This window comes from Dreissena polymorpha, chromosome 7 (genome assembly GCF_020536995.1).
Source record: "Dreissena polymorpha isolate Duluth1 chromosome 7, UMN_Dpol_1.0, whole genome shotgun sequence".
Classification (NCBI taxonomy): domain Eukaryota; kingdom Metazoa; phylum Mollusca; class Bivalvia; order Myida; family Dreissenidae; genus Dreissena; species Dreissena polymorpha.
This window is the reverse complement of record NC_068361.1, coordinates 24914931-24938046: the sequence shown is the minus strand read 5'-3', so window position 1 is coordinate 24938046 and position 23116 is coordinate 24914931. Positions and strand designations below refer to the sequence as shown.

Here is a 23116-nt window from a genome sequence, read left to right as displayed (position 1 = left end):
GGTATATATGATACGCGTGTTAATATTTCTGACAATATTTCAAATCCTACCAAAGTATAATAAACTAGCAGAATTTTTAATAGAGGTCTTCATTATCACACTCAAGGATGCATTCATTATAAACATTTTTAATGAAAAAAACCGTGTGCGTGTCGTCGCTGACTGCTAGAGATCAATGAGGAAAAATGAAAACCCACATCGTTTAAACATAGATTTTTCCGACGCAAATATTGCAGAATCGCACTGCAGTTGTAAAGGTGAGTTATTATACATGATTATTAAATTATTTAAAAAGTATTTGTAGTTAATGGTAACATCTTTATAACTCGTTATTTGTTATGTATATTGCATAATGCGGAATATTTATATTTCGACAGACTGACTAGGCAGACTGACTAGGCAATGTTTACACATCATATGATTGCTAAAAACATTACGGGGATTAAATAAAAGCTTTATTAATGGAACAAATTCACTATCCTTGCAAATATTTTTATCCGACATTAGCCCTGTAAATAATTCAGATATAAAGATAACAGATCCGCTGGGGTCACAACAAACCAATGCGTTTAAGGTTGTAGATGTCTTATACATATATTTTGTTTTAATTTCAGTTCCATCTATTATGATAAGAGTGTTTGGAAAATCTTTATTGGAATTTTAGAAATAATAACATCCCTATGAGGCCAAATTATTACTTGGCAAAACTTGAAATACATAATATCCAACATATTATTAAACACAAGTTCAACAGATAGTAATGATATGTTAAATCTCATTGCTAAATCCTTGAAACCAAAGTCATGTCTTTATCTGCACAAAGTTAAAAGTGAAGCATTTTCATTTTTAAGTCACTCCTGCCATAATTTCGTTTTTCATCAGGTTTAAGAAAAAAAAAGGGCAAATAGAAAAAAATGATATAAGTTATTCTATGGTAGTAAAGAAATAAACCCTTCAATGATTTATATCTGTTCCTTACGCTTTCAGCACTAAAGTTTCCTTGTTGTTGAATTTATTTTGTTGTTCTTAAATAGTTACTCTCATAATTTTATTGTAATTTTTTAATTTCTTCCTAAAGATTGGTATTTTCAACCTGAAGCCGTGCCATATGTCTCGCCTCTTGAAGTGGATATGTATCTTGTAGACCTGACGCAAAACAACACATTATTACACACGATATTATCTCACGATATTATGACAAAACATGATTCCACGGGCAGATATTTATCCTCTTGGGTTGGTGAAAGTGCTTTCATTTTCACAGTTTATTAACCAGTTTATATACACTGTACATTGAATTTAGATGTATACATGCACAATACATGTATGCATATATAAGCACTGTTAAAGGTGATGTTAACATGCATGCTTTTTATCACAATGGACGAAAAAAAGTATCTCTAGTTCATATAATAGCAATTATTAAAGAAAGATATTATAAAATAAATTAGGTTCTTACCGTGGAACAAATGACCTTGTTTACATCTATTTTCGCAACATTGAGCTGCGCGTGTTGACGACCGCATGCTTTAATGATCTTAAACATTTTTTTGGCTTAGTGAAGGTAATTAATGTGGCACCGTATATTCTGTCAGGGAATCGGGCATCGGCCTTGCTTGTCCTCCATGCACTTCTTCGTACCATTTTTAAATTATTTGATGCATACTTTCGTTAGCAACACTTTTCACTTTCGGTTTAACGATGGCGTGTGAAGCGGTAGCAACAAGCAGTCTGGCAGGGAATACAGTACCGCTTTTTGATTTGTTGAAAATACGACTGTAGGAACTATGCATACTTTATTTACCTACCAAAAAACCGAAAACGACTGCAAATACAAATATGGCTAACACCCACTATTACCGGTCTATAGTTTCTCTCTGTCTCAAATATAAAAACGTAAGTATAAACAGTATCAACAGTTTGGTCTCTTCGGTAAGAATAGCGCATACATTTGCCACCTAATAACAAATGAATATGCTACGTTCTCACATGTTTTATTTTGTTTTGATAGCGTAAAACGTTGCTAGTTAGAATGTAAATATGGACAGAACTACTTGATTACCTATGAATTATCCTAAAAACGATACTTATTCTCTTCGCTACCTTCACCTTACCAACTATAAAACATAATATGCCCGCCATCTCAGGAAACCATTACAACACACAAGCTCCGTAGAAAAAAAGAAGGAATCTTGCAAAATGTCGGTCCAAGTAAAGAAAAACTACATAAAAACAAATGGTATCTCACTGAGGTGTATCGGCGATATACACCGTGCACTAAAAAGAACCATGCTTACAACCTGACTGAACACCCTCTTACACATCTCTTGGGGCGAGTACCGTGTACCTCAAAACACCAGACGTCAAACATAACTTCACAGTATTTGTCTACGATACAATCATAACGCAACTGGATACAATAATAAAAGAATAACGAATAACAAAAGAACATCACTCGATTACATCACTTACGAACGCCTGCACGATGGAGGCCCCACTTTAACAGAATGTCTTGTCAAATTTTTCAACGAGATATTGGCCCACAGCCAAGTGCCTGGTGGTTTTATATACGGTCTAAATGTCACTCTGCTCAAAGGCAAGGGCAGCATCTTAGTGCAGTGGTCGCACAACTAGTTGAAAAGCTGCTAATGAAACGCATTGAAAAAACTCAGCATGATTTCGATGCAATAGACTACAAAACGGGTTTCATAAAAAAAACTGCAAAAAGGGATCATACATGCTACAACAGGCTTGCGACTATTGTTGCGAATGTGGAAGCAGCCTCCGAGCTTGTTATCTGGACGCTCAGTAAGCTTTCGACAAAGTCTGAATCAACGGGCTGAATTGCACACTTGACCATCTTGGAGTCCATGGGAAGTTACTCCGAGATATCTGAAGTCGCCACACAACTGCACCAGTCGCGTACTCTCACGTGGGTTTGTTTCGGAACCTTTCCCGATCAAACAGGACACCCGGCAGGGCAGCATATGTACACTATTCTTCTACATCATCTACATTAAAGGACCTATTGAACGACTTGCAGATCGGCGACCTGTCTGTATAATCCCCAACCCAGGCTGATGACGTGGTCGTCCTGTCTTTAAAGAAAAACTCATATGCAAAAAACAAGTTGCGCTTCACAAACAACGCTTCCAAATGTGATGTCAAGACCATAGGCTGAAATCTGACCAAAGCAGGTCCCCCACCCCAGATTACATACGACTCAAAACCAATACCTGAAGCGGCAAAATACACATATTTATGCATTATCCATTCGATCAGTGGATGATACCCCTACGGCATCGACACTGTGAAACAGATAATTAGAGGCAAGTCCCTTTCCTTCTTCCTGAAAGTGTCTGGAAGGTCCGGAGCAAACCCAAACACCGCGATTAAGCTGAACAACACCGCAGTTACCAAAGCGCTGTTTGAATGTGAGCTGCAGAACAGTATATGCATATTCATAACCCGAAACCCGCGACTGTCAAGAAAAATATCGTGCGTCGCCGAGACTGTCAAGAAAAATATCAAGTGTCGCTTCGTGTGTCAAGTGTCGCCTTTGATAAAAGAAGTGCGAGATTATAGATGACACTATCCGGAACATGAAAGTGAAAAGCTGTGTGACATTATGCATTTGTTTCCGTTTTACAGAAACAACCATAAGATTAAAAACAATTTGTATCATTTTTTTATCAGTATATATGAAGGAAGTGTACACAGGATTCAAGATCACTTAAACTCACTTTAGTAAGCAAAGCAACATAAGTAATCAGAGTACAATGTCTTCACAGTATACTGCCGTTAAAAAAACCCACAACAACAAGAGCAACATAAATTATGTGTAAAGTACACGCAACAAATATGGTAAAGCAATATTGATGCATATAGAAGTAAGATGTGTGTCCAATTGTTTTCGGTTTGGTGACAAGTTACATCAAACATTTACATCTTGGAGTAAGCCCTATGTGGCTATATACATGTAGGACCTGCGATGTATACAATGTAACAATGAAAGATTAAGACAAACATATCATAATCGACAAAAGTCATCAGTCAAAGCTTAAGCAAAATAAAATAGTTTTTTTTTATATCTAATGATACAATATGAAATTTCTGTTGTGAAATAACAAAAGTGAAATTTCACTGATGAATGAACAAATTTTCGGAACTCTTTTTCTATTTTTAGATTATCATAAATAATTTTATATATATTTTCTATGATCACGAGTGAATTAAAATCGACATTCCAACGAATCCAACACATGTTCTTTCTATTTTATGCTTCAATTCACAGTTTATTTACATTGTAAAAGAGTTTTAACTGAAAATTCCGCTGTTATAATGACGTCATTTCGTCATACTAATGACGTCATTTTGTGATTTGATATGTATTGGGGAACGCCACGGGAGAAACTCCGAGAAAGGGTAACTTTTTAGCGAAAGGGAAACAGCTGTTAATTATTTTCTTGAAAAAGGGGCATTAAAGAAACAGAAAATTTGTTAATATCAGTGTAAGATCGTTAGTTTTTTCACTCGTGATCATAGAAAAATAATATTTTCACGAGTGGCGCAAAAATAATTTCTATGATTACTCGTGAAATTACAAACGATCTTACACTGACATGAACAAATATCCTCTTTTTCTGTCGGTAGGGCGGATTTTCTTTATATTGATTAAACAAAATTCTTAGAAAGTTTGATGATGCAATAGCGAATTTATTCATTTCTTAATTATTTATCAGTTCTTTAAGAAGGACTCTGAACTAAATCAATAATAACTGATACTTGGTATCACATTTTTGTAAGATAATTCTAATAGACCTCCCGGGAGAATACTGGACTTATTTACTTAACGTGTACGTCTTTCACTTTTCATGTACCCTTTGTAGACGTTGCAGCATTTTCTAACTTAAAATGATGTTTAGATTTGTATATGCAGCGTATAATGATTTGCAACCTGTTGCTATGTTATGTATAGCATGCATGGGTTCATTAAGCCCTATACCCTTAAATATGCCTTAGGCAGATCCAGGGGGCGGACGCGGCGTACGCCCCCTTCCTTAAAATTTCCAAAGTAAAGAAAATTCATTTCATATTGTACACTTAACTTGATCTGAATTACCTATTTAAACTTGTCAAAGCCGCCTTCAATATCACTAAAATCGTGGAGCTTCCGGGGGGCTTCGCCTCCCTGGACCCCAAAACTATAAACTATGCACTTTTTTGGCATTATAAGAAGGTACTTTGATGAAAGTATATAAGGCGTGACATGCTCGAGAAGTGGTTGTCAAAGCCTTCAAAATCGTAAAGCTTCCGGGAGGGCGCTTCGCCCCTCTAGACCCCCTAACGATAAACTATTCATTTTTTGGCATTATACGAAGGAACTTTGATGAAAGTATATAAGGCGTGACATGCTCGAGAAGTGGTTGTCAAAGCCTTCAAAATCACTAAAATCGTGGAGCTACCGGGGGCGAAGCCCCCCTGGACCCCCAAAACTATAAACTATGCACTTTTTTGGCATTATAAGAAGGGACTTGGATGAAAGTATATAAAGCGTGACATGCTCGGGAAGTGGCTGTCAAAGCCTTCAAAATCACTAAAAATCGTGACGCTTCCGAGGGGCTTCGCCCCTCTAGACCCCCTAAACGATAAACTACTAGTATTCATTTTTTGGCATAATACGAAGGTACTTTAATAAAAGTATATTAGGCGTGATATGCTCGAGAAGTGGTTGTCAAAGCCTTCAAAATCACTAAAATCGTGGAGCTTCCGGGGGACTACGCCTCTCTTGACCCCCAAAACTATCAACTATTCATTTTTTGGCATTATACGAAGGAACTTTGATGAAAGTATATAAGGCGTGACATGCTCGAGAAGTGGTTGTCAAAGCCTTCAAAATCACTAAAATCGTTGAGCTTCTGGGGGGGGGGCTTCACCTCGCTGGACCCCCTAAACGACAAACTATGCACTTTTTGGTATTAAAAGAAGGTACTTTGATGAAAGAATATAAGGCGTTACATGCTCGAGAAGTGGTGGTCAAAGCCTTCAAAATCATTAAAACCGTTAAGCTTCTGGGGGCTTCGCCCCCTGGACCCCTTAAACGACAAACTATACACTTTTTTGGCATTATAAGAAGGTTCTTTTATGAAAGTATAAGGCGTGACATGCTCGATAAGTGGTTGTGAAAGCCTTCGAAATCACTAAAATCGTGAAGCTTACGGTGGGCATCGCCACCTGGACCCCCTAGCAGAGCTTTGCCCTGAACCCGCCAGGGGCCATAGCGGACCCCTTGATCCCCAGCAAATCTCATTATCACGCCCCCCTAACCAGAAATCCTGGAACCGCCCCTGTATGCGGGTAATATTACTCCATTATGATCCAATATTATTATGTTAGTAAGCATGTATTCAGCGTAATGGTTTGCGCAGTGCTCATGGCAAGGCACCGATGTATAAAAAATGCTAATCACTCACTTGCGTATATACTAGTTTAATTAAATACCACTCCGTGATGCATAGCGGTTCAGTTTCATTGATCGATATATTTACACTCGTGCACTCGTACACTCCGTTACTATGGTAAATCTTATGTGTGCATTAATGCATGTGCGTAAAGTGTCCACAAAGGCTTATCTGGGTAGAAACTTTCCGCTTAAACTACTTTTTCCGCCTATAAGAGACATCTTTTAAGCGACGCTATTAAGATTGTTTTTTGCCAAACGCGGCTCTTGTGTTTCTAGTTATCGCAGAATACTCATGTTTGTGTCTTTGCCTTCGCTTTTAACGATTTCTCATTACGTTAATATTGGAATATGTACTTCATAGGTTGCATATATGAATATTTGTATACATTTTATAAATACATTTTTATCTAAATATGTTTGAATTTGTCATAAGGTATATATTACATACATTTGTGTGATGAATTTATATTGTATTCACGTTCAAAAACGTAGAAAAATAAGCAGAACTGAATTGATGAAAAACCTTGTGTTTGTTTTTTTACGGATTCACTATTAATATTTACAAGTACAACTGTGTCGCGTGCATATTTTTATTTAAGGGAGGCAAACGCATTTCCAAGTAACTTCAAGCATGCATCAAGTAGTCTCCATATTTCATGCAGAACAATACATTTCTAGCACATAATGTTTTTCTTACCACAAGCACACAGAAATATTCAAAAATAAAGTCACAGCAAGTACCCCTACAGAAAATGTATTCTTCAAATGAATGATTTTCATTTTATAGAGTGTAGAATTAAACATCAAAATATTTCAAAGTAAGAAACCTCAACTAGACAGTAGCGACACAACATCCTCCTTATGTTTCACATTCGTTCCTGTCAGAGGACCCGGGTTAGAATCGCGGGAACGGCAGCAGTTTCCATCTAACTTATTTTCTTGTTTTCTGGAATTTATTTGAATGTAAATCGTACTATCGTTACACACATATATAAAAAAAACTTTCATTAGAATTCTTAGCACGTTGTTGAAATATATTGTACTTGTCTATGAACAAAATAATATAATACATTAACAAATGTTTGTAATAATATGTATTGAAATAAAACATTTATTCAAGAGCACCTTAACAAATTAAAGTTTTTAAACGCTAAAGGATCATTTCACGTTAAACGGTTTACAATTAACAGTTCACATTAACGTTTCGCATTTCATAGTTCACATTAAACTATTGGGTCGTTCACAATAAAAAAGTATATATTTTATTATATTTCATATTCATTTAAACTGTTCCTGTCGGAAAAGCACAGTAAAAATTGCGATATGAAACCAGTATAAGACCAGAACATCCTGCGAGTAATTCGCAGTCTGTTCATGGTGTATGCAGTTTGCTGCTCAGCAGTACTTTACAGTTGGAAATGAGGCCTTAAAAATTCAGTATAGTAAAAAAGTTCTGTAATTTAATTTGATTTCCTAAGTGACTACAAAAACACGTCAAATTACTCATATTAGCAGTTAAGAGTTAAACATTTCGAAATAGCTAAATGGATGTTTTCAAGCACACATTGATAATGGTGAGCTTTTAGGATACGTGATTTCCTTCGTCCGTCACTCTTTGTGTGCATCCATTAATTCACCTCACGAACCGCTTAACAGACTTATAAGAAAATTCTCAGAAATAATCATTGGGCGTCTCTTTCAAAGTTGCTCACATCATTCAATCACTTTAACAACAAGAGTCATGGGTTTAATAGTTAGTGGATTACATCCTCTAGTGGTATTCTTAAAAAAAGTTCAAATTATGCCCCTGAGGTCAACATTGGCGTTGACCCAAGTGTCACATGTTTTGGTTATATGTAGATAGTGGACGCTTCAAAATGTTCTACTCTTAAACAACAAGGTGCAGAAGTTTGTTGTTGGGCATGTCACATCTTTAAGTGGTCTTCTGCTAAGTTTGCTAAAATCGTGACCCTGGAGTCCAAAATATATTATCATCACAAAATCATTTCTAGTTTTTCCCTGATTGCGTCGAGGGCGGGTCGTAATAGAGTACTGAAGTCCTAGTAATACTATTCGAAGGACGGTCATTCTTCCATATATACTTATTCAACCCTTTTCAAATCATACACTCATGCATGCACTTGCATACATTTGTTTACTCATTTATTGACAAACACCGCAAATCCGATCAACCTCAAAACAAACACAGGGGTACGTTTGTATTTACATTCGTGTGCCTCCCGGTTATGCCTCGGTCACACTGTCACGAATCAGAGCTACGAAGGAGTACGATTCAATCCGCTACGAATGACTACGAAATTGTCAAATTTCGTAGGCCGCTATGATGTAAGTACGGAGCACAACGATGTGAGTACGGATTTCGGCGAATCTTCCATAAAAATGTTGGAAAACAAACAAGGAAAAGTACGGACTGATACTGATCGACGCGATTTAGTACGGAGCGCCGCGAATCGGTACGATAAAATTAATAATGCGCTACGGTCTGGTACGATCAAGTACGATGCTACACGTATCAGTACGATCTAACTGATGATCCGCTACGATCTAGAATGGGTAAGTACGAACACGAATGGTCCGCTACGAAGCAGTAGGAATTGCGACGGTCTGGTACGGACTGGTAGGAACGATGTACGATTGAACATAGCGCTCGCAGCCTCTTATATTGTCATACACGAAATACCTCCCAAAAAGAGAACATGCAAGCGGCAGCAACAGCGCGTAATGGATGTTTGCATCTTACACAAAATCGTTCTTAATCATTTAGCTTACATAAGAAAATACAATAATTGTATGACAGCCAATTTACTAATGTTCGCTCAAGTAAGTGAAATGTATTTTTCTCGTTATCGGGTTTAAGGATAAAGAATTATCTGTAAATCATTGATACTCTGTCACTTCTTTATTATTATTAAAGCTTTATTAAAGATCCAGTTTGTCTTGAGTTTCTAGTATTAACTTTACTTTGGTAATATTCAGTTACAAACGGTTGCATGTTATTGTTCCAATTACTGGGTACACCCTAGCAAAAATTATTGAAATGAATAAATAAGCACCAAATACCAATTATTATTTGAACCAATTTATTTTGAATCAAGGTAAACTCTTGGCATGTATAAAAATGCAGTATTTGTAATAAGAGTACTGATACATTTCAATATTGAGCATTGCTTACAGCGTCGACTTATACATACAGTACACTATAGTTTGTATGTATACAAACGTTCAAAAGTAGAGCTAAGCCAGTCACAAGGTACTTTATATCATTCCATCCTGCCACTCAACAGATCCAATAGAGTTGAAGTAGTGTTGCAAGTAGAGCTTCGATCTCTTGTTTTGCACGGATAGTTGCAAGATTTCCACCTCTTGGAACCTGCAAACTAACCATGTGAAACCCATTTCTCCATACCTCTGTAATGACTTCGTGGGCATCGTCTTCTTGGTCCAATTGAATGTTCTGATCACCAGGATAACTTACCTTTATTATATTGTGAAGGAAAACGCATGCGAGAACTATCGATTCAACCGTGTCTTGTCTTTGTGGCAGAATAGACATTAAGCATCGGAATCGCCGAGCGCGAATATCAAAAGCATTCTCCACAACTGTCCTGGCTCTAGAAAGGCGATAGTTTAAAATTCCCTCGTACCTTTCAATGCCTCGTCGTGAGATGGCTTCATGAGCAATGTCCTCATGGCAAATGCATCATCTGCGATGATATATTATCCTATTGGTCTGTCGTCAATTGGACGAGGTGTTGCCTCTGGGATGCAAATCAACTCCCTTTCGATTGCCAACTTGAGGTTGCTTTGATTCCAGATCTGTGCGTCGGAACATCCTCCTTGCGAACCAATATTTACCCATATGAATAGGTAATTGGCGCCCACCAGGGCCATCAGCACAACAGAATGGTAACGTTTATAGTTATAGTTTAATGAGCCGCCGTTCTAGGGACACCGTATGGCTTTCCAATTAGAGCTCCAATGGCGTAGGGATATTGCAATTTAGCCGCAAACTGATCGGTCATAGCCTTCCACTCCTCAGACTCAGTAGGAGTTTGGATAACATCACCAGAATATGCTGAAAATATGGTTTCACAAACGTCCCGTACAATACTGCACATCGTATTGTGTGCAACACGAAACCCATACATCAATGACATCAATGTATGGTAACTGTCCCCTGTGGCCAAGAACCATAAGGTAATTGCCAACTTCAAATCTGGATTGATGGACAGTCTGAACCAGGCGTGGTTCTTCGTGATCCTGGGACAAACGACCTGTAAAAGCTCATGGAACATATCCGGCCCGATTCTGGTGAAGTTTTTAAAAGCCGATGGATCTTCAGCGGGTCGTCTTAAAAGCCAGTCTCTTATCAACCACCTCTTTTGTCTTCTTTGACCTGCTAAAGTATGTAATAATTGATGTACATGTACAAATGTGGATTATGCTTAGGAAAGTATGATTAATATTGTTTTTTATTATGTCGGATAGTAATTTAACAATTATTTAATCACATAAAAGTAAGAGCAAGATTCAAAAGGCATATGAGGCAGACACTTACCTGCAAATAAAAAAAATACGTAACCTTTAGCACAAAGCTATACAAGTTATACGATATTGAATCATTATTACCTATCTGCATATCGTCAAGCAGCCAGACTTCGGCATCTGCATTTTGTGCCACATCAATATCCAAGTGTAACAAATTTATCGCAAACGCAATTTGTACATGGCCGTACTGTTTCGTGCTGTAATGTAGTAAATCGTACAAGAACGTGCAAATTCCTGCCTATCCGTTGAACATCGTACTAGAACCGTGGCTTTCCGTAGAATATCCGTGGAATAATCGTCGCTAATACGTATCGTAACCGTACCGCTCCGTAGTTCTTCGTATCAATCCGTAGAAGTCCTTGAAAATCTTTAGGCCTACGAAAAGGTACGGACGACTACGGTGTCGTTACGAACTAGTACGGATCAGTAAGGTTTAGTACGGACTGCTAAGGATACGCTACGGGCGATAAATTCGTAGCATTTTTTTGAACATGTTCAAAATTTGTAAAGAGTCGCTACGGACATGCATAAACTACTATGACTGATCAAGGATCAAGAACGAAGAGCTACGGTCCAGTAAGGATAGCTACGAACTGTGCCGAAAAGTATTCGTAGCTCGTTCGTAGCTCTGATTCGTGAGAGTGTGACCGAGGTATTAAGCGTATTCAACAGAAATTTAAAGGATCTTTTATACCACATTTCCTGCCAAATCGTGAACGAAAATGTTCCAGGCAGAAAGAGTTAAACTGCTTTAATGATTACATGCGTGGGGAACCATGCGGATCGAGGGAGGGGCGTAATATAGAACCGAAATTTTAGTATTCAAAAGAGTATCATTATTTTATATGTTAATTTATAATTCGATCATATACGATCATTCATGAAAACTCATCGATGCACTTTCATAAATTCATTTGTTTGCTCATTTATTTATTGAAAAATACCGCCAATCCGACCAACCTCAAAACTAAGGATTGCGCTTTTATGTAAATTCGCGTTCCACACTGGACTAAATAGTAATTAGTTGAAGGTTTCTAAAAATTAAAGGTAAATAGTAAATAGTAAATGATATTTAGCGTATATCTAAGTTCGCTAAGGAAAAGTCTGTGAGTCTAAACAAGAATGAACCAGAACATAATTATTATAAAAATGTGTTGGTATCAAACAGCATAGTATTAAATCAAAATAATACCACATTAATAAAAATATTGAAAAGTGTTTGCCTGAAATGAAATGCTTCATTCAATTTATTTCCATTTCATTTTATTCATGTTCATTTATTGATGAGGAAAATCATTATTTTGCGAATGGAAAGTAACCTGATAATTTCTTGTGACGCATCTGTGTCAGCACATATGACTCTGTAATGTGCCTTAAAAATTCGATAAGTTCATTATGCTATCGCTTATCAGTGGATTATTAAGATGTACGGAAGAAATACCCTCCTGGAAGTGATTTCCGCTTCTGTATAGGTACACAGGTACAGACATCTCCCCTGGGATACACAAGTACAGTGATCTCCTCTGGGATACATAGGTATAGTGATTTCCTACGGGATACACAGGTACAGTGATTTCACCTGGGATAAACAGGTACAGTTATCTCCTCTGCTTATACGGGTAAAGAAATCTCCCCCTGCTTAAACGGGAACAGTGATCGGCTCTGGGATACACAGCAAGAGTGATCTCCCCTTCTTACACAGATACAGTGATAATCCCTGATTTTTGGACCTTATTCCTACAGGATAGACAGATACGTGATCACTCCTGGCATGAACTGGTACAGTTATCTCTCCTGCTTTTCTATGGTGCCAGGATACACCGATACAGTTAACTCCCCTTCTTTGTGGACATCAGCGCAATTATTAGAATTTTCTCTATTGTTTTTGGCTCATGAATGGTTTATCATAGAAGTAAAGCCTCTGGTCACCTTAGATCTCTTCAGTAGCCATTCATATTGTGAGTAAACAAAGCTGACTTATTTCGAGGGATTAACAGTGAACGCAGTGTAATATGATATGTTTTTGCTAAATTTAAAATTTATCATGTTTATTTATTATGACTCCCTTCGAAGAAGAGGAGGTATATTGCTTTGCAAATATCGTCCGTCGGTCCGTCCGTCCACCAGATGGTTTCCGGATGATAACTCAAGAACGCTTACACTTAGGATCATGAAACTGTATAGGTACATTGATCATAACTCGCAGAAGACCCCTATTAATTTTCAGGTCATTAAGTCAAAGGTAAAGGTCACAGTGACTCAAAATAGTAAAATGGTTTCCGGATGATAACTCAAGAATGCTTACTCTTTGGATCATGAAACTTCATAGGTACATTGATCATGACTGGCAGATGACCCCTATTAATTTTCAATATATATATATATATATATATATATATATATATATATATATATATATATATATATATATATATATATATATATATATGTGACGTCGTCAGCAGAAATCTGTACAAACGCGGTCGACGTTATTTTAAGCTACGCGTGATTGAAGCGCGGCGTTATAAAAATGGAAAAAAAGTTATAATTATATTATGAAAAACCTATTGAAACTTGAGATGTATGCATATTTTCGAAGAATGAAATGCCCCCGAGCTCTGATCGACAATGTACACTTATATTTTTAGTTTGGTTGGAAGTAACCTTTGCTTTGTTGAGCGACCTCTACTAAAAATGGCGTGTCGTAATTAGTCTACGCATTGACCGTTTGTTTGCGAGTTCCTTTGGAATAAATTGTCAATCAATCCTGACAATAATTTCTTCAATTGAAGGATCGTAGTTAAAATCAGGTAAGATATTTTAATAAACTTGACAATCATTAATTTTGGAAAACAATGGTCCTATTTAGAGAATATTGAAAATGAAACTGTTAACCCGGAAGTAAAATACTTCGCTACGAAAACTTTGTTGTTGGTTACAAAATGTTATGGCGCACTTATTCAAATTGTAAATATGCCACAAGAAAGTTCAGCAAGCACGATCCCATATGAAATCTCACAGGGCCAGGATGATATTTTTTTATTGAAGATTTGAATTTGGTTGACAGCTTGACATTAATATTTTCAAAACAGACCATCAAGCCTTATAATATGATAATAGTACAGGCCATGTATTAGAACTATTAAAATGAAAATGTACCCTCTTCAGATTCTTATGAAGACATTAACTTTGAGTCAAACTGTTCAGAAACAGAATTATCAGGATTTAGCGCTAAATGAGACAGATGGAGTGTCTGTCCCTATTGAGAAATCCTTGTTTGATTTAAACAATTAAAGGAACAAGAAAAGCAAAACAAATTCCAAATTCTGACATGTGGCTGTTATTCATTTCATAACAAATTGTGCAGCGATGTCATTGACTTTCAACAAGCAATCTCTTTTAGACAATACTGCCATGAACTCACTCGTGATGAATTGGATTTAGTAATAAAAGCCCACTTGATAACGCTCAGACTTTACGAAACTCCTAAAGACACTTAATTATTATGAGTATTATTAATGATGATTATTATTATTGCATTATTTTGTTATATTGCTATGAAGTTAAGTGAAAGATATTTATCTTTTCAATCTTGACAATTGTTTTAAAAACTTAAATATATCTTAGGTTGGACCAAACTACTTCAAGACTGCGAAAAAAATGTGAAGTCTTTGGTGTTTGCTGTGAAGGTACAGGTAGGTGTGATTATTAACTTCTAGAAACATGTCCCATATTGTTTTTAAATATGCAAAAATGTGTTGGTGTGACTGTCATTATTATAGGTGAACTATGAAATACATATTTCTGTATCAAATAACAATTATAGTTAGTTTGCTCTTATTTTTAACCAGGTTTTCCGAAGGAAAGAACTGGTTATTAGATTGGCGAATGCGGGCGGGCTGGCTGGCTGGCGGGCGGGCGGGCGGAACAAGCTTGTCCGGGCCATAACTATGTCGTTCATTGTCAGATTTTAAAATCATTTGGAACATTTGTTCACCATCATTGGACGGTGTGTTGCGCGAAATAATTACGTCGATATCTCCAAGGTCACACTTTGAGTTCAAGGGTCAAAAATGGCCATAAATGAGCTTGTCCTGGCCATAACTATGTCATTCATTGTGAGATTTTAAAATCATTTGGCACATTTGTTCACCATCATGGGACGGTGTGTCGCATGAAAGAATCACGTCAATATCTCCAATGTCAAGGTCGCCACGACTAAAAATAGATTTTTTTTAAAACAAACTTACAAAGGGGGTTAATTTTGTTTGTTCATTTCAAAAGTTCAGTTTGAGTTTGCTCCCTTTATCAGATTTTTTTTCACAATGAAAACCTGGTTTTGTGACAATTTTGTCCCTTGTCATTTCTTGTTCTTTTGCAGGAAAACAGGTGTTTTACTTGGCGAATGAGGGTAAATCACCCGGGAAAGGCGCTTACACTGTTGTTAGCTCTGTGCATTACTAGCTTCATCACTATGGCCTAGGGGAGGAAGAGGCAGTTTTTTACTTTGACAACTGCTGAATAAAATAAGAACAACTGTGTACTCTGGTATGCATTGTGGAGAGTTAGTGTTGGTAAGAACTTTTACTTATGCATACAAAGTTATTGCATGAAAACTTGGTACCATTTTTGCATCTTAAAGGATAAAATTTTGGAAAAAAAATAAAATCACTCCTTATTTACATATAATTATGTTTAAATAGATTTCATATTAATCAATGGAATATTTGATATTAAAAATGTTTGGGAATGGTTTTTGTTTGGTTAACAAATAAGAAGGGCTTAGAATAGACATAATATTTGTGTTTAAGTTTTATTAGTTTTTTACAGATTGTGAAAACGATATGTTAATATTCTTTCCATTTTCAATTAGGGCTGCACACTCCAATGAGATACTCGATGATGGTGACTGCGGCCACATCAAGTTCGATTGGCATTTTGGATTATGGAAGTCAAAAGTGTAGGTATATTCATCAGAAGATAATGATTTACCACCTGATAATGTAAGTATACATATTGAATGAGCACTGGCAAAATTATTACTTCCGGTATTTATAAGAAATGTTTTTAACACATGGACTTTTTCCCATCTTTGTGAAGTAGCCTTTGGCCCCTCATTTTGTGAAAAAATGAGTTGAGAACTGTTCTAAATTGTGAAAAAATAGTTTAGTTAAATAGTTAAATTGTGAACATTTGAGTCACAAGCTTATCAAATGTTTGAAAAAATGCCATTCTCTAAGAAGGAAATACGGCAAGATATTCACATGCAAGGAGGAAGGCTGCCATTTTGCTTTAATGCCATCCCTTAACTATCTAGCCCTTATGCAAATAGAAGCACAGGTTCGATTTCCTAAGTCGTACTAAACCCATGATAGTAAAACAAGTACGACTGACTTTAACTATTCTTACACGTAAAAGAATATCGCTACTCTATTTGGTGTAAAAATATACCCTCCGTGACAAATTACAACCAGTCTTGTTTATTATTACATGTAGTTGTAATTTCTACATAAAAATGCAATATCACAGTATATGAGTCATTACACTTAAACTGGGTTTCCGTCGATTTCGTTCAAATTTAGTAAATCGTGTAATGAGTAACGAAACAGGTGTTACGTCGAGGCAAATTATCCTGTTTTATATTTGTTTACTTGTATCTCAATATCAATTATAAAATGGCGCCTGTTGATGCCTAGCATCGATAACATTCATGTATAGCAGTTAAGGGATGACGATAATCCTATGGATTGGCACAAAAGAAAAGAGAGCACCTGCTTTAAATCGTGTTGTATCGAGATCTTGTATTCTTTCTTGCATTGATGTTGTCTTGTGCTATATATACTAGAAAGCCGGTCGTCGTTTTAGAGACGTATTTTTGGAAATGAGAATGAACAAATATATACAAAATGTACACCAATTACCTTCGCAAACGTGTTATGCAAATATGTTAAATAATATCGCACTATCATTGATTAAACGCTTGTAATATTGTTGATTACAAATCTCTAGCACAATTCGAATACACTAGTACAAACAACTTGCAAGTTGACTTATTTAAATAATAAAATAATGAAATCTATAAAACATGATTAAACAAAGGCACACAATTAAGAAAGGAACGCAACATTCGAACTAGTAGTCGATTAATGACCACCTTTATTCAAGATTTGATATTCGGACGTTGTTTACGCTCTTTTGTTATCGTATGACTTCCAATTAAATTGTCTGCGGATTCTCCGAAATGAAGCCCATACTGTCTTAAAAAGACTGTGGTTAGATGACAAACCGTGTGGATTTCCGTAGACGTGTTAGGTATGTATTGATTCGCAGCAGAAAATTCGCTCACAATCATCCCAGGTTGCGCCTCTGGTGAAAAAATACAACTCTTTTCGAGAATTTCATTCTACTTAACGTTAATTCGCCTCGCTGTGTATCTTCATTAACGTCTTTAACAATGATCTACATTTAACCAATGTAATTGTGGTTTTGTTTGCACAACAGACCGGCTATTTGATGGTAGTTTGCATATTTTTACAAGAAAACATCATAGTGTATGCGTTTTGTAAATCAATATATACTCATTATATGTAATGACACGTTATCACCATTTATATTGCGAAATATAACAATGCGAAAATGATCTCGAAATATCGCATCGTAATCTCAGACCTTCTAATCATCACTCACTAGTAAGGTTCCCACATTCATTTATAAAATTCCATATATTGATCCAATCAAATAATAAGCATATATAATGTGAAACGCAGCAACAGACCAATGAAAAGATGACAGTTTGAGTTTTTCACTTGAACTTTGGAACATATGATGCAGACATGGCCAAATTTTACCTTGCTCTGAAGAATTGAATGAATGTCTAGACATGACTGCAGCAATAATCTCAACTGAACTAATAGTTCAGTTATGCATTTGTGGACACTTAAATGCATGTGATACGCACACTAGAGCCTTTAGATATCAATTTAATGGAGCAAAAATAATAAAGAAAACTGATACAAATATTGATAATTATGTATCATTTTATAAGGCAATCATGCTAAAGAAACATAGCTAGGTTAATGTTGTAAGAATTAACCATGCAAACACAATGTTGCATGCGTGCAATTTAAGTTACTAAATGCAAAGACCATTACCATAGAGTTATCCTAACACAAAAAAAACAACTGTAACATATTATTAGCAAATATGTAAATAATTTTGATTATCACAGTATGAATATATGCTATTATAGCATGCATACCTCCTTTAAAATTATGTTTGACTGACGAAACGCTAAGATCAAGACTATAAAGATAAAATATTAAACTGTGTTCAAAACGACGTCTTGTATCAAAGGTACAGAATGGAAGCGTATATGGTACACCCTGATGATGTGATGATGTCAACATTCTATGACGGCATGATATGGAAAAAGTCTCATGGCGTTAAAAAATAACTCATCGTGTCGACTAAAACTATGATGGCAAGTAATTTTTCACAAGAGCATGACGCCAAAAAATAGGTTGGTTTGTCGACTTAGATCATGTCAACCAATTTTTTTTCAGGAAAAGCCGGAAACATTTACGTCAAGACTTTAACTTAATGTCGTTATGGCGAGTAAAATTAAGAGGGAAAACCCTACAAAATTATGACGACATACCATGTTATTTCACAGTAAGTCGATGTAAACTAATCCGGCATGACCATATTATTGGGGTGTACCATATTCTATGACAGCATGATATGAAAAGGTGTCATGGCGTAAAAAATAATATAACTAATCGTGTCGACTAAAACTATGATGGCAAGTCATTTTCACAAGAGCATGACGCCAAAAATTATGTTGATTTGTCGACTTAGATCATGTCGACCAGATATTTTTCGGGAAAAGCCGGAAACATTTACGTCGAGGCTTTGACTTAATGTCGTTATAGCGAGTAAAATACGGAAGCGTATATGGTGCACCACAATAATATGGTCATGCTGGGTTATTTTATATCGACTTACTGTAAAATAACATGGTATGTCGTCATAGTTTTGTAGGTTTTTCCCTCTTAATTGTACTTGCCATAACGAAATTTAAGTTAAAGTTTAAGTTGAAGCGCGAGTGGAAAATGACAAAACATTAAAATGTCTGCGTATGCATCTTGTTTATGTTTCGCGATTTCAAGTGTATTTAAATGTTTTTGGAACCAGGAAAAAAAGAACATTTGATATTTACGTGCAATCAACGTTCAGGCTTCCCTACAAGAAGCTTTATGAATACCAACCCAGTACAACAATTCGACATCTAGCATGTAATACTCAGTAATTACCTTATTATCATGTATGTAACACCATCTGGACTCCACAAAGATAAGCATCATGTGTAAGCCGATGATATATGGAACCCATGTCCTCAATTTTGATTGAGACGAAGTACTGCAGTCCGCAGAGAGTCCGCTTTTTGACGATGCTGCTTAGCATTGTCTAAGTTATCATATCATGTAAAAATTCTTCACAATGGCAACCTATGTAAAAGAATGAGCAATCTGATTGAGATAGCTTGATTTTTCTAATAGGCATACCTCGCTGATTATCAATGATAAAGGTATAAGAAGCTCAGCTATAAATAGGACAGCATAATCTGGAAAAAGATTTAATAATAGTTTGAAAACGTTAATTTTAAATCAGTTATATTCAATCCATTATATGTTTATAGATCAATGAAACAACTATGCATTTTCTGTATTGTATTTGACATTTGTTGTGATTCAGTAAATAAATTGCGAATTAAAACTTGTATAATTTACTTTCAACGCGATCATGAGTGTAAAGAAAACGAATTATTTCGAACCTGCCATTTGTAAACGCTGTAGCGACTATGGTATATAAACAGCATAATAGCCATATCATATCTGTGATACTCGCTCTTCTGCATGCTTTCTCATTTTGCATATTTTATAAACTTTTCAAACATAAATTACGGAGCCACATCAGTGCACATACTATGTTTGACAATTCATTCGTTTGTTGGATATTGTTTGCTGTTTTAACGCATGTTAGGTCATATCGCGGAGATTTAGTTAACCATGTGTTCATGGGCAAACTCACGTAATCAAGTGCTCTTACGACTATGTGCTCATACCCACTTTCGATCGGGAATTATCACGAAATTATTGCTGTACTTAACGAACATACATGCCTAAGCTTATTGAATTAGAGAAAAAGAACAATCATCAAAAGAGTAAAAGTATATGTTCATGCACATGGGATTGTGAAATCACGTCCTTACACATAGCATCATTAACTTAGGAAAGGAAACAATGAAATATAAAGTTTGGTATGATATACATGTGAAATTAAAGAGCATGGTGTAATTAAAGAGCATGTCAAGTTTTGAATTTACATGCTGAAACGTAATGTTATAACCCACAAACGTTTTACTGTAACAGACAGTTTTTTTAAGATAAGTGGTACAAAAAATACACGTCGAATACCTTTTAAAAGATATTTCTTGTTATATTTGATCGAGAATGTAACCCGCCTCCCAGTTTCGCTGAAAGGCTCATGTTCCCCACGGGTACTACTTCCCCGTACCCCCAATTTTTTTTTCGTAACCTACATTTTTGGCACCAAATTGTTTTCGTACCCAACTTTTTTTTTACCCAAATTTTTGCTCATAACCAAATTTTTTTCGTACCCATTTTTTTTTGTACCCAAATTTTTTTCGTAACCAAATCTTTTTACGTACTTAATTTTTTTGGCATAATTGTTGTACCCAAAATTTTCGTACCCATTTTTTTCCTACCCAAAATTGTCGTAACCACATACACAATTGTGGTGATGTAGATAAACTTAAATAAATGCTTTTATATCAATCCTCTTCAAAAGCATCGTCAATTTGATTAAGAATGCATGTGGCATCAGGCATAGCCTTATGAAGCACCTGCCTTGCAGCACGAAGAGCCACGTCGCATAACCTCTTGGGCAAGCAAACAAAGCGCATTTGTGGCAATTATCAGGAGTATCGCATTCTAGTGGAATATTAGAATTCTTTTGTATTTTATATAAATGTTATTTCAAAGTTGTTTTTCGGCGTAGCTGTTTAACGTCACTTTTGACCTTAGATGACCTTAATTCATGATAGATCCGAAATGAATAAACCCGAATTGTACATTGGCTAATAATACAAAAATCACCGTAAACATTGGTAGTCTGGATCCCAGACTAAAACATTGGATGCATATCATTTGAACTGAAAATGAAATATGACTATTTTGTAAATATCATGTAAATTACAATAAATTAATCAAAGCGCCGAAGGCGCTGAAGGCCTGGGGCTAAATTTAGGGTGCTTGGAAAGAAGTGTAGTGACTAAACTGAAGTAAATGCAAACGGATCCACGCTATTTTGCTGCCAGATACAGTGTACATGTATACTGATGTTATGAAGTTGAAGATTTAATATGTTACTTGTGCTTAATATGTCTATCTGGTTTTAAAAACTTCGACCTTTAAGCTAAGGTCATTCAATGGTCAAGGTCATCATAAAGTAGGTCAGTGGGAAGGTCTTGTCCAAAAGGGAGTTATGGACAAAAATAAAGTAAATCCAATCATGAACCACAAAGTTATGGTGAATGTTAAGTTATTGGGTGCTTTGACTTTTGAGTTCAAAAGCCAAGGTCATCAAGAAATATGTCCGTGGGAAGGTGTTGATCAAAGAAGAGTTGTGTACAAATATCAAGTGAAAACAATTATTCTGTAGTATGGAAGTTATGGCAAAAGTATAATTTTTCGGACAGACAGTTCAGAAACCATATGCCTGCCTTCGGGGCTTTAAAACAATGTATGTATGAAAAAGTTTAAATTAAATATTAGATTTATGGTTGTATTTTACAGACAAACATTTTCAAGAGATGAAGAGGAAGATTCATAAGTAAGGCTAGGTTTCTTTAAGTGTTGAACGGATGTCAAGCTTCTCATTTGAAAGCTTCGATAGTGTTTGAGAAATTGTAAGTCGGTAAACTAATAACTAGTAAAATATGAAGGATAAAGGTATGTGCTTTTAACAGAAGTTGCATGTCATCATATTATATAAGTATGTAGACTGTCAAGTTGAAAGGTTGGACAATGTTTGAGAAAATTAAGTTTTTTGTTGAGAATTTGACAATATTTCTATGTACTAAGTCAAAACAAGGGCAGATAATTCCATAAATATAGGTCACATGGTAACCAGCCTTGTCAGTATGGACTTAACAGGCGAAATTGAGCAAGTATTGTAAGTTTGAAGAGGATATCTTTGATAGTCTTTGCGGAAATTGACATTTACAGACAACTAAACAAACGCGAACATCGACTACCTGGCTATGACAATAGCTCTTGTTTTGTTCTAAAAGTCGAGCTAAAAAGGGAGATATTAATTAAGTTATGTGTGACTGGTAGACTATTTTCAGTCAATATAATGACAATGATGGCATTTTGAAAGGAAAGTGCTAATGATAATGAAATGTTTGAAAATGGTTTTGAGATCAATCTGAAGGCAGGGCAAAGTTACTAATACCATCACAATAAATGAACAAGTACTTCGTGCTGAGATCAATTTAATGAACACAATGTATCAACATTAAAGGTAATTGTAATTATCATCAAAGCTTAATATAACTTGACATAATGAACTATTAACTAATAATCTAGCTCTACACAATGATTTTAAAATGTTTGGAACAAGAATGGTATCGTGCAATTCCGTCCTTTTGTGTGAGTATAAACATATGTACTGTAAATGTACAAGGGCTAAATAACAAAGACAAATGCACTAAAAGTTTCAAATGGTTACACAAAAAAGTAATATATGTCTTTTTTATACAGGAAAGTCACCTAAAACATACCTTAGCAAAAACATTGACAAACAAAGTGGTTGGGACGGAGATATTTATCTTAGCGGACAACATACAAATAAACAAGGCATCGCTTGTCTGAGTAAAAGTCATACAGGAATAACAGTGGATTACTTGAACGAAATAATTATTGGCAGACACGCAAGTATAGATATAAAAATACACGAAAAACAATTAACATTAATGAACGTTTACGGTCCGAACATAGA

At 35.7% G+C, this 23116-nt stretch overlaps 2 protein-coding genes and 1 long non-coding RNA gene across 9 annotated transcripts in view; 2 read left to right on the top strand and 1 right to left on the bottom strand.

The window, feature by feature from the left end:
• LOC127838702 (uncharacterized) overlaps window positions 1-23116 on the bottom strand; it is a 160083-nt gene that overhangs the window by 68495 nt on the left and 68472 nt on the right. The gene's annotated exons all lie outside the window — the stretch shown is intronic.
• The window catches only part of LOC127838705 (uncharacterized protein C10orf82-like), a 115511-nt gene that overhangs the window by 32356 nt on the left and 60039 nt on the right, over window positions 1-23116 (top strand). The gene's annotated exons all lie outside the window — the stretch shown is intronic.
• LOC127838707 (uncharacterized) lies at window positions 13716-15601 on the top strand. The gene is made up of 3 exons (XR_008029918.1): window positions 13716-13842; window positions 14660-14727; window positions 15414-15601. It is a non-coding gene; the product is annotated as an uncharacterized LOC127838707 (long non-coding RNA).